Here is a 13,089-nt window from a genome sequence, read left to right on the forward strand (position 1 = left end):
CCTGCTCCGCAGGTTGAAATGCAGACTCCTGTCCTCCTGTGTTTGGCTTGGCCCAGTCCAGGGCAGATCAATGATCTGTAAAGTGGATTTGTTATTGCCTTGTTTGCTTTGGCAGGTCTTGAAAGCGTCCAGTTGATTACAGTCCCAGATGTCATTGCACACATTACCGCTCAGTGTTACTCCTTCTAAAGGCCTTTTCTTTCTTTTCTTTTTTCAGGCTGGCTTGCTTCCTATATATTTTTTGCATTCATACATGTCTATGCAAACCTGGCTGCTTTCAAAGTTTCACCATTCAGTTTTTAAATAAAATTTTAAGTTGCTTAGCATTGATTCTCTTTGTAGCCCTTGACCCTATGTAGAAAACTCTATTCATTCTCTATTGTTTGACTCTTTTCAGCTCAGCATTCCAAGTGGATTGATGTGCTTTGCTTTAATTTAGTAATGGACTCTTATAACGTTTAAGCTTTAGTCTTACATCTTTACATCAGAATTTATAGCTAAAACTCTGGTTTAATTGACTACATACTTGATGTCAAGTATATTTTATTAGCGGCACACACATACACATAAGCATTGCTGTTTCCGTCACTGCAGCAAAAATCTTTACTGTTTTAGGTATACTAAGTAATACTTGGTTCTCCAAATTACTGGTTTAAATCAGTCCTGCCGGAGACCCTGGACTCTCAAATGAGGAGATTTGAGAAGACTAGGTCAAGGCTACCAAGGGAGACCTGTTTGTCCAGTAAGGACAACTTGCTGTGGCCGGAATAAGCAGCTTTGAGAGCTGGAAGGAGAGAGTGAGTCCCTGGTGGACGGCTGGATTTTGCCACAATCATCATATCAGATGCTCCTCATTGGCACCAAGAGCTGGAACATACAGTGTCCCTCTCCACTCCTAAACTCCCTGACCTATAAGACTATTCCCCCCTTTGCCTCTCTGATAAGATTACTTCCACTTAAGAGGGTTTAGATTTGACAGTGAAGAGGAAACTGTGGCCACGCTGCGGCGAACAGTCTGTGTAATAACCCCAAAACGCTCAGATTAAAGACACATTAGGCGGTGATTTCTCATTATCAAATGGGATTGTAACAGATTGCGGCATGTCAGAATGAAAATCCTCTCGCTGCCTACTCTTGTTGCTGCCAAAGTGAGCCGTGACCTTGCCTGGACCCTGGGGATGGCATTCAGGCTGCTAGGTCGATTGTTTGGCAGCGCGGGTGGTGCTCGCCTTGGCCGACTTGCATGTCTGGAGATCAGAGCTATTATTACTGCGAGGAGGCACCGTTTCATGCCACCACATCAGAACCCAGCAGTCCGGTGCTCGGCTCTTGCAAGAACACGCTTCCCTCCCACTAAACCTATAATTGAACTTTCGGCACAGTGCAGGAACTGTGTTTGTAAGTGATTATAAGCAATCTGTTTCTCTAAATTAGGCCTCTAATTAGCTCCACAGCTTGTTTTTCTGCTTCAATTGCGACAGTTTTTTTTTAAAGTCGCGGTCTCTGTTAAGAATAGCAAGGCCAAAGTTCTGGCTGTTTTCATAGAATAACAACGATAAGAGGGTAAGTATTGCTTAGCTGTCCAACGAGAAAGGAAAGATGAAGGGTGAGGCCCCTTCACCCACAGGCACATGTTATTTGTACATACACTCATAGGCAAGCTAACAGCAGCTTTCCTGAGTGCCCTCGTATATTAGTAATAGACTGGCATATAGTCCAGGCCAATTAATCAACCAATATCTGGCCACTTAAGATTAATGGCATCAGCCATTAGCTGATTAACAGAAGTGGTATTTCCCCATTGTCTCAGTTTGAAACGCTTCCAACAGTCTTGAAAATATTCTTGTGACTTTAGAGTAAAAAAAGTTTTTAAATACATTTTTAAAAAAATTATAATGATCATCGGCCACCCTGCTCTCTATATCTGTATTGGTTGACTACTATTGTACATACAATGTTTACAGTTCTTTACAGATATTATTTGATCTAGCCTAGTTTCACATTTAAGGGTGCTTTCACACTAGCACTTTCGATGCACACCTGGGTTCGAATTATATCAATTTTCTGTTCGTATGGATGATGTGAACACTGTTTTCTGAACAATGAAGCGAGTCCACTTGAAAAGGTGGTCTGGGGTACAGATCGTAAGAATAAAATATAATAATATATCCAATATGGTTCGCTGCTGATATGAACACACTATTACCAAATCAAGGAAGTGAACCATTTGTGATGACGTATATTTTGCATATTTGCAGGCTCCCAATCGCAGTTATTGTGGTATAATGCATTTCTCATAACTGCTTGTCTCTAAACATATAGACTTAAGAGAGCAGCTCACATTTTTCACATCTCTTCCAATGCATCCGCGGGCTCGCAGCAGACAAATGCAAACATTCATCACATCATTGCACATTCAGTGCATCCGTGGCAGAAAAACATAAGTGTCATTCTGTACATGGAAAGTTTTGGTGGTAAATCCAAAGAGACGAATACTTAAGTAACACAGTGATGCTGATGTCTTTTTGAGTTGTTACCAAGTTACAGTGGTAAACAGCTGCCATTTGTACTCAGGTTGATGACGTAATCAGACCATGGACACAAATAATATGATTTCAACAGAGGCCAGAGGTGGGAGGAAACTAACTTGGGTTCGGTCCAAGCAATCAAACCAAGTGGGAAAGCACCCTAAAGAATGGATTCAACCTCCTCAGACGTGGTGCCCAATCAGGCTGTTGTTCCAGTCAGGTGTAACACTGGCTCCGATCAATCAGATCACTTTCTCCTGTAGTGGGGCCTCTGTGGTGCACATCACCGGTCTGATAGATAATGTCATTTGACAGGGCCAGGGCCCTGTGGACGTGTCTGTGTGAGGGGGAAACGCTGCAATGCTAACCTCCGTCTCAAAGCCAGCTGAGACCTCTGTCCTCTGCACGTCTTCACTCTCTCTCTCTCACTTTCTCTTGTTTTTTTCTCCTCCCCCATTGGTGGACATGAGACAAATTGGTGGCCATGCGATCCTAACTTAGTTAGCTGGACGAGCACAGGAATCACCGTCGCCATGTCTGTCTGAGCGTCCCTCCTCATTACAAATGAGATCACAAAGCCCCCCAAGTGCCCTGAGTGTTACCTCCAATTTTTTGTCACATGAAAATATGTAAATAATGTGCTGCCATTTATTCGCAGTGCATTAAGGCAACAGTAAACAGAATGCTGTGCAAGTTTATGTTTGTGCTGGGTCATTTCAAGACTGGAAGTGTGAACTATCAAGACCCTTGGAAAAGCAAACACAGCAAAATAAATGCTGAGAGAGTGAGGGGCCTGTAGATATGTGTACACTAGTTTCATGAATGTGTATGCATATGTTGCTCACATATAATGCATTTGATTCTTTGTTTCAAGGCAGATCAGTCTCTGACCTCAAGAAACTTTGGGGGGAAAATGCTAGTACTATCATTCTGTAACTGTCAATAAATTTTATGACAACTTATTGAATTGTCATATTGTACATTTGATTCTTCAAGGGGAAGTGCTACACAAAGGCTAAAGCTTAATACATCCCTTTTTTATAGAGAATATTAATGTTTATGAGTGTAGTCCTGTGCACTTATGGCATGGACCTGTTCCTGTTGTCAAACCATATGTAACAGGAATGTTACCTATCAAATGTATTTATTGCATGAAACTAATGTGCACCTAATTGTCCTCATGTGCATCTTTGTGTCTTGGAAGTTTTGGAAGTGTGTGTGTGTGTGTGTGTTTGAGAGAGAGTGCAGGTGTGTGTTTGTGTTATGCAGGGATTAAGGCTATGTCCATCCGTCAACTACGGGCTGGCAGACCCAGGCAGTGCGGGGGCTCAGGTTTCCACCGGCAACTGCAGGCTGATGGATGGGGTCTGCTGGGATGGGCTGTGTTGTGATTAATATGGATACTCACCCCCCGCGCCAGATTTCACGCGTCTCTCATAGATCTGAGACATTACACGAAGACTTTCACATCCACACACACATAAAAAGCTTTGTTGACACCCTATCATGTTTATGAGTGCATGTGTGCATGCAGTATTTTATTTTCTGGAAGTAGACATGTTTACAAGTCTCTGACGCAGAGACCAAGTCAAGGCTCAAGTTTTTGCCCTGAGTCTGATCTTAAAGTCTTAAATCTCTTTTGGTAACAGCAGCTTAGTTTTATGAAGCCCATTTCATTACAATTTTAAGGATTGTCCAAGAATTTTTTTAGAAAGTGGCTGCAAATTTTCACAAGAACTAGTAACATAGTTTTTCCCACTGCACAGACCAGTGCATAATATGCTCCCTAGAAAATATTTTTCCTCATAGACATAAAGATGTGATGTTCACAAAATTTTAATTTGGAGTCCAAGGAAAGTCTCAAGTCAATTGCCAGTGAGTCTAAGGGGCCATTCACACATGTTTGTGCATCAGTCTGTGCTGTTTTTCAATAGTTTTTTTATTTAAACGTGTGCTAGAAGGACACGCTCGACCGTTGCGCCATGTCTCGCTGTTTTTCAGCATCTTACGCAGGAGCACAACTTTGTGGCCGTTTTGGGCAGTAACAAAAAACTAAAACTTTTAAAAATGCGTCATTGAGATGCCTGCTTTCTGTCGTATTCGTTTTGTTGCATCTAAATTTTTTTAAGGCAAGGACACTTTCGGTCTCAACAGCCTTTAAGGCAAGCCTCAAGTCAATTTTTTTGTGAATTAAGTCTGTCTCTAGTCTCCGACTAGTTTCCATTTTATGTCTGGAAGTACAACCCCAATTCCAAAAAAGTTGGGACGCTGTGTAAAATGTAAATAAAAACAGAATGCAATGATCTGCAAATCTCATAAACCCATATGTTATTCACAATAGAACATGGAAAAAATATAAAATGTTTAAACTGAGGAAATGTACCATTTTAAGAAAAAAACAAGGTACATTTGAATTTGGTGGCTGCAACACATCTCAAAAAAGTTGGGACGGGGGCAATAAAAGGCTGGAAAAAGTAAGTATTACTAAAAAGAAACAGCTGGAGGAACATTTTGCAATTAAATAGGTTAATTGGCAACAGATCAGTAACATGATTGGGTATAAAAAGAGTATCTTAGAGAGGCAGAGTCTCTCAGAGGTAAAGATGGGCAGAGGTTCACCAATCTGCGATAAACTGCATCTACAAATTGTGGAAAAATTTCAGAATAATGTTCCTCAATGTAAAATTGCAAAGACTTTGAATATCTCATCATCTACAGTACATAATATCATCAAAAGATTCCGAGAATCTGGAGAAATTTCTGTGTGCAAGGGACAAGGGCGAAAATCAATATTGGATGCCCGTGATCTTCGGGCCCTCAGGTGGCACTGCATTAAAAACAGGCATGATTCTGTAATGGAAATCACTGCATGGGCTCAGAAACACCTCCAGAATTCATTGTCTGTGAACACAGTTCGCCGTGCCATCCACAAATGCAGATTAAAGCTCTATCATGCAAAAAAGAAGCATATGTGAACATGATCCAGAAACGCCGCCGTCTTCTCTGGACCAAAGCTCATTTAAAATGGACTGAGGCAAAGTGGAAAACTGTTCTGTGGTCAGACGAATTGAAATTAGAAATTATTTTTGGAAACCATGGACGCCGCATCCTCTGGACTAAAGAGGAGAGGGAACATCCGGCTTGTTATCAGCGCTCGTACAAAAGCCTGCATCTCTGATGGTAAGGTGGTGCATTAGTGCCTATGGAATGGGCAGCTTGCACATCTGGAAAGGCACCATCAGTGTTGAAAGGTATATACAGGTTTTAGAGCAACATATGCTTCCATCCAAATGATGTCTTTTTCAGGGGAGGCCTTGCATATTTCAGCAAGACAATGCTAAACCACATACTGCATCTATTACAACAGCATGGCTTCGTAGTAGAAGAGTCCGGGTGCTGAACTGGCTTGCCTGCAGTCCAGGCCTTTCACCAGTTGAAAACATTTGGTGCATCATGAAACGAAAAATACGATAATGAAGACCCAGGACTGTTGAGCAGCTAGAATCCTATATCAGATACGAATGGGACAACATTCTTCCCCCAAAACTCCAGCAACTGGTCTCCTCAGTTCCCAGACGTATACGGACTGTTGTTAAAAGAAGAGGGGATGTTACACAGTGGTAAACATGACCCTGTCCCAACTTTTTTGAGATGTGTTGCTGCCATCAAATTCAAAATTACCTTATTTTTTCCTTAAAATGGTACATTTCCTCAGTTTAAACATTTGATATGTTTTCTATGTTCTATTGTGAATAAAATATGGGTTTATGAAATGTGCAAATTTTTTGCATTCCTTTTTATTTACATTTTACACAGTGTCCTAACTTTTTTGGAATTGGGGTTGTATTGCTGTTTCATGATCAGTTGAGTTCGAACAATTTAATCTGTGCAAACACATCCTTATCTGAGTGACTGATTCTTGGAATGTATCTACCAATATCGCCCTTTGCCAACAGTGATTGCCTGTAACTTGTGAACTCTTGACATATACACAGTAACCAAGCCCAGAGAAATTGAAAAGAGCTGCTTATATCTGATTAGTTTTGTTTGTTAATTTTGAATAAGATTTGATAGTATTTTGTGTGCTGATTTTTGTATCAGGCCCTATAGCGTTGGATCCGGCGATCACGGGAGGGGCTCTATACGTTCCAGCCCTGTCAGAGAAATGAATGCACTCACGTAGCTGTGAAACACATTAGCTTTTCAGAATAAACAAGACGTCTGCCTCATTAAGTTACTGTGTAATACAATACTCTTCCATATCAATTAGGCGTCCTTGCCGCTTTGGCTCAGAGTAAATGACTTCTCACTCATTTGCTCTCCATCCTTATTGGTGCTAGGCCACGTTCTGTTTACATTGACTCCATCAGTTTCATTTAATGGGGACTTACGAAAAGCCTCAGGCTAGTGTGAGACACACCTAATATGCTATCTTGTTTAACTAAGAATCATATACTGCACAAATATGCCGAACTTAGGTATGAGTGGTGAAAGACTGGACTAATCAACACTTGGATGCGTGTATGCATAAGTTACCGTGAGTTTGTGTGTGTGAACCCGGCCGAACAAGGCCATGGGAGTGTGCTCTCTTCGCCCGAGCTGTCAGAGAGCTGGGGCAGTTTGTCAGCAAACACACCCCGCAGGGTCTCCTCTGTGTCAAGCATATCATTCACCTTTAATCACTGGCTGGGCCATGGCACTCTTCATTATTAATGCCATCAGACCCCCAACCACAAGCTGTTGCGCAGTGCCCCGAAAAAGTGTCCCACAATTTGAATCAAGGGAGCCACAAGTAAGTGCTGGATAGAAAGACAGAGCAGCGTTGTCCTATGCGAGGTTGCTATCATTTCTGCCCTCTTTTATTTCCCATCCTCTGCTATTAAGGCCCTGCTACAATCACAAATCTACTGCACAAACACCAAATGAAACCGCAAAGCCAGCGGCGGCCACGGCATTCACTAATGCCGACGTTTGATGTTGAGTTATGGGGTTCTGAGGGTTTCTGAGAGCTAACTAATGTGAGGAGAGGCTTGATCTTGGAAATTGAGGTGAAAGGCAAGAGGTCAGCTCTATTCCTGCTTTGACTCTCTCTCTCTTATAGAAGTCAAAGGAGAAATGGACTTTATTAAACCTGTGAGTTTGATGTTGTGGCCATCGGCACTGATGATACCCTCACCAATCAAAACATTGCCCCTACTGCTTTAATCATGAATGCAATGAATCCACTTTTGCATTAGCAAGATACACAGAGCAACAGCACCTGTGTACTTAATATCAGATGCGGGCTTGTGAAAGCAGTGGCACAATAAGCTGGTGTGTGCTATGTTGTAGTGGATGAGTTTTTGGCATCCTCTCTCTGCACCTTCGCTGCCAAGTTATAAGACTCTTTCCTATGTCTCAGCGGAGTGAATAAGAAACCATATGTACTGTAAGTAGAGGAGGAATACAAAGGGCATAGCATATAAATAAAATAAAAAACTTGTAGGCCGCTCTTAAAGGGATTGCAAGCCTCTATTACGGTTACATTTTTTATTTTATTATTTACATGCAATGAAAGTGAATAGTGACTGAGGCTATCATTCTGCCCAGCATCTTTTATGTTCCACAAAAGAAAGAAACAGGTTTAAAACAACATGAGGGTGAGTAAATAATGACAGAATTAAAATGTTTGGCTCAACTATCCCTTTAAGGAGCTGTAGTCGGTACCACACATGATGCTTTAGATCCACAGTGCTCTCATTGCTATTAATGGTTTAAGGCTAATTGTCAGACAGTGCTCTGTTTTCCTACATTATCAGACCTAGCTTTTAGAGCAGGGTGGAGAGTGGCGTGGATGAGTGAGTCGGAACCCATTGTGTGAAAGAGAGCATAAAAGCCCAGCTAGGGTGGGATTACTCACATACTCACAGCTAAAGAGGGAGAGAGAAAAGAGAGAGCAAGGGAGTAAATGATTTAAAAGGCAGTGTAATGTAATGAGGAAGGGGCCTTGGATGTGGGTGTGAAAAAAGACTTCCTTATGGCTATCTATCTGACTGCTAATCCTTGGAGCTTACATCTACATTAACACTCACACATCGCTAGTAAACACTTCTGGCAGCTTTTGGGTCCGTATCACTCTGGCTGCTGCTTGCTCGTCTGCAGCGCTGTCAGACTGTCTTTTCAGGATCCATTGATGCTGTGTGCATCAACTGGCGGCACTTTAAATTAGGCTCTGAGTGAGAGCCAGTGAAAGCAGCGTGCACACCAAGGATTTGGAGGGCACGGAAATAAAGCCAGACTGAGTGTCCAGTGTCACTCTTATCTGGATAGTTGGATAGCTTGATATCTTAAAAGAGGACACTCACTTGAGCAAGGCCATAATCAGCTGATAATAAAGTTTACTTAAAGGGATAGTTCATCCAGAAAAAAAAAAGTATAACAGAATGACAGCCTCGGTCACCATTCATTTTCATCGTAAAGAAAATAAATGCAATGAAAGAGAACTGAGTCTAACATTCTCCTCCCTTTTGTGTTTCACTGAAGAAATAAAGTAATTTGGGTTTGGAACAACATGAAGGTGAGTAAATGATGACAGAACTTTAATATTTTGGTTGACAGGCGTACCGCCAGCATTTCACCATTTTGTTTGTACTAAACAAAAAATTCAGGTGATTGATAAACTGTGACTTATTTCAACCTGACATTGTTAAATGAAAGATACTTTGCTTCTTCTGCCTTCCATTAAAGCAGCTGTAGCTTGGTCTTCTAGTGCCGTGGCCTAGTGGTTAGTACACAATGCAATTTCGAATTTGGCTCACAACATTTCCCAATCCTAATCCACCTCTTTCTCCCCATAATTTCCTGTCCTCTTTCTGTCTGATGGAGGTCTTCTGGACAGGGGCAGCTCAGGCAGATGCCTTCTTGGACAAATGACAACGCTTGATTTACACACTGCCCATTTTCCACTAGAAGGCTGTTTGTTTTCAGAAACAAGTGACCAACATTACGCAAGTCTAACACAATTTTTTGTAGATAATTGCTTGTTAGCTCAATTTCACTTATGGCCCCTCAGTAAAACCTAATTGAATTAGTCCCTCCTTGCCTGATGGTGCTGTTCTTTTAGGTGTTTACGGTCCTGTGGTCCCCCTCGTAGCCTAGAAACAGGCTAATGTATGTTCCCCACATGCCTCAGTAAACCTTCCGTAGCCCGAGACAGTAAAGGTGAACACTCTCTAAATTAAATAAAGAACATCTCAATGGTGTGAGATAAGTAAACCTGCATTTGCTAACATCTAGGACTAATCCACATGGGTTTTATGATGATGAAACACAGCATGCTTTTCCCACTCCTCGTTAAATGTTAACATAGTGTCCTCATAGCTCTGTGGTTCAGACAGGATATCCAAATGAAGATGTTAAAGCGAGAGAAAAACGCAATGCTGGGGAGGGGAACCACGTGAATTGGCTCAGGACTTTTGTCTCTCTCTCTTTCTTATCTGTGTTTCTGTCCATCCAGAAGCGGCAGCAGATATTTTATTATTATTATTATTTATTATTATTTTATTTTGTTTCTCCCCTTTTCTCCCAAATTTGGTATGCCCAATTCCCAATGCGCTCTAAGTCCTCATGGTGGCGTAGTGACTCACCTCAATCCGGGTGGCGGAGGACGAATCTCAGTTGCCTCCGCATCTTATCATGTGGCTTGTTGAGCACATTACCTCAGAGACCTAGCACATTATAGCGACCATGAGGAGTTTAACCCAACGTGACTCTACCCACCCTAGCAATTGGTTGCTTAGGAAGCCTGACTAGAGACACTCAGCACACCTTGGATTCGAACTTGCGACTCCAGGTGTGGTTGTCAGCGTCTGCAGAATGTGGGCTGAGGTGGCTGTCAGCCGCTCTGATGAAGAGATCTTCCCTATTGGAGGGAATGAACTTCTGACCTCACATCCTCCATGCCTTTCACCTTAAGCTTCAGAGTAATGCACTCGGGGTGAGTGCTCCAGCTGAGGAGTAGCCTCCCAAATCTATTTAAAAGCGCCCTCATTGACTTTCAACGGGGATGACCCTGACCCTGAGCTGCCGTATTTACTGCTGAATGAAACCTTTTGGCAAGCGCTTGTCTCCGCTCAGGTGTTTTCTGTTATTTGTGAAAAAGAAAGTATTTCACGAAAGGATCAGTTTTCAGCAAAACTGGAGGCAGCAGGAATTGTTACATTTCGAGTTTTTAATCATTAATTGTTCATTATCTTGCTTTATCACTAACAGTTACATCACTCATCTGGTCAGCTTGGATGCTCACAAACATTCTCTTCTACTGGCCTATTTTCTGTAAACAAACATAGTCCCCGATTAATCCTACATAAGCCCTGCAAGGATGTCCACACACATTAACATGTACTAAACACTGCATGCATGTGGATTGTACTGTATTTAAAGCAGCAGTGTTTGTTTTCTAGAGATTTATGGCATGACCTTGCAGAGCAACAAATGTCACCCTCTGTCATGAGGGTTGTAAATTAATTTCTGTAGTTGTTTTTTGACATGATGAAATATCAAAGCCCTATGATAACATCCAGGGGTGTATGAATAACACGCTACTCAGCTTTATTCGTGAATATTATATACATTATGTTTGCCCAGTTGTCCTAACTGATATGCTAAAAGGCAGACATCCGTAAGTGGGTGCTAGCCATAGTAGGGATACAGTATATTCATTCAGTGTGCCGACGCAACCATTTGGCAGAGGCTTCTGCTTGGTGTAACAGTAGTTTTATGTGGCCGGTTAAAATTATTTTAATTTTTTTACACCCTTTCAAGGTGGACTGGATAATATTGCATTTGTCTTGTGCTGACACCTGTCGGCATAGATGAAACATCATGCAAAAACGTGTTATTTGTAGTCAGCCATGATTAATGCATTTTGCAAGTGAAAGTATCCATTTACAGGGGTTAATTGAGATAAATTGAGAAATATTAACCTGGTCATGTGATCTCACCATGGCTATGAGTGTTTGCCCAGCACCATATGTAGAATAAAGCAGCTTTTTTCTAAGACTGATACAGTGGCAATAAAAAGTATGTGAACCCTTTGGAATTAGCTGGTTTTCTGCATTAATTGGTCATAAAATGTGATCTTATCTTCATCAAAGTCACCAGTATAGACAAGCTAAAAACACACAAACAATTATAATCTTTTATGTTTTATTGAACACATCCCTTTAAACATTCACAGTGCTGTAGAAAAAGTAAGTGAACCCTTGGATTTTATAACTGGTCAATCCTTCTTTGGCAGCAATAACCTCAACCAAGCGTTTCCAGTAGGGATGATGTTTTCATGTTGGTATGCAGTGCACTTTTTATGCCATCCATAGTGCTGCTTGTTCTTCTCAAAAAGTTAAACCTTAGTTTCATCAGTCAACCAAAAATTTTCCCAGTAGCGTGTTGTGGAGTGTCAGTGTGGTCTTTGGCAAACTTCAGGCGCGCAGCAATGTTTTTGTTGGAAAGCAGCAGCTTCCTTCGTGGTGTCCTTCCATGGTAATGGTAATGTGTAATATTTTCTGTATAGTAGACTCATGAACAGAGATGTTAACCAGTTCCATTGATTCCTTTAAGTCTTTAGCTGTCACACTAGGGTTCTTTTTTTTACCTCATTGAGCATTCTGTGGTGTGCCCCTTGAGTCATCTTGGCTGGGCGGCCACTTCTCGGGAGAGTAGCCACAGTGCTAAATCGTCTCCATTTATAGACAATTTGTCTAACGGTGGACAGATGAATATCTAAGCTCTTCGAGATAACTTTGTGATCCTTTTCAGCTTTATGCAAAGCAACAATTCTTGATTGTAGGTCTTCTAAGATCTCTTTTTTTTTTTCTTCTTTTTTTTTTTTGCGTGGCATGGTCCTCGTCAGCAGATGCTTCTTGTGAATTGCAAACTCAAAATGTTTGAGTGCTTTTTATAAGACAAAGTAGCTCTAACCCACACCTCCAATCTCGTTTCATTAATTGGATGCCAGGTTTGCCAACTCCTGACTCTAATTAGCTTTTGTTGACATCAGTAGCCAATGGTTTCACATACTTTTTCTGACCTACACTGTGAAAGTTTGAATGTTGTATTCAATATGTACAAGAACAATACAATAATTTATGTGTTTAGTTAAAACAGATTGTGTTTGTTCGTTATTGTAACTTAGATGAAGATCAAACCAGATTTTAAGACAAATTTATACATAAATGCAGATCATTCCAAAGGGTTCACATACTGTTTCTTGCCACTGTATGTCTTCATCTCATGTGAGTGTACATTATTTTAAAAAAAAATTCAGAAATACTATTACTGTTCATTTCTGCATAAGAGTTTAGCAATTAGCAAAAAATCAGCAGCTTTACATATAATAATTTTCTCCCAAAATGTTTTCAGTACACAACCAAAAATGTCTAAAAATGAGGGGGGCATATCCCCTCCAGTTATAAAAGTTGTTACAACCCTGGAATGAAAGTGCAAACAGCTGTATGTCACATTCAGAAATGTACTATACAATCCTGGTATATACAGACCTATGTTTGTTGTTGTGACTTGTGCG

The 13,089-nt window shown here is 41.1% G+C and overlaps 1 protein-coding gene across 4 annotated transcripts in view; it reads left to right on the plus strand.

Annotated features, from left to right (window-relative positions):
• Positions 1-13,089, plus strand: part of bcas3 (BCAS3 microtubule associated cell migration factor) — a 329,405-nt gene that overhangs the window by 287,062 nt on the left and 29,254 nt on the right. The gene's annotated exons all lie outside the window — the stretch shown is intronic.

The sequence above is a fragment of the Myxocyprinus asiaticus genome, chromosome 31 (genome assembly GCF_019703515.2).
Source record: "Myxocyprinus asiaticus isolate MX2 ecotype Aquarium Trade chromosome 31, UBuf_Myxa_2, whole genome shotgun sequence".
In the NCBI taxonomy this organism is placed as follows: Eukaryota; Metazoa; Chordata; class Actinopteri; order Cypriniformes; family Catostomidae; genus Myxocyprinus; species Myxocyprinus asiaticus.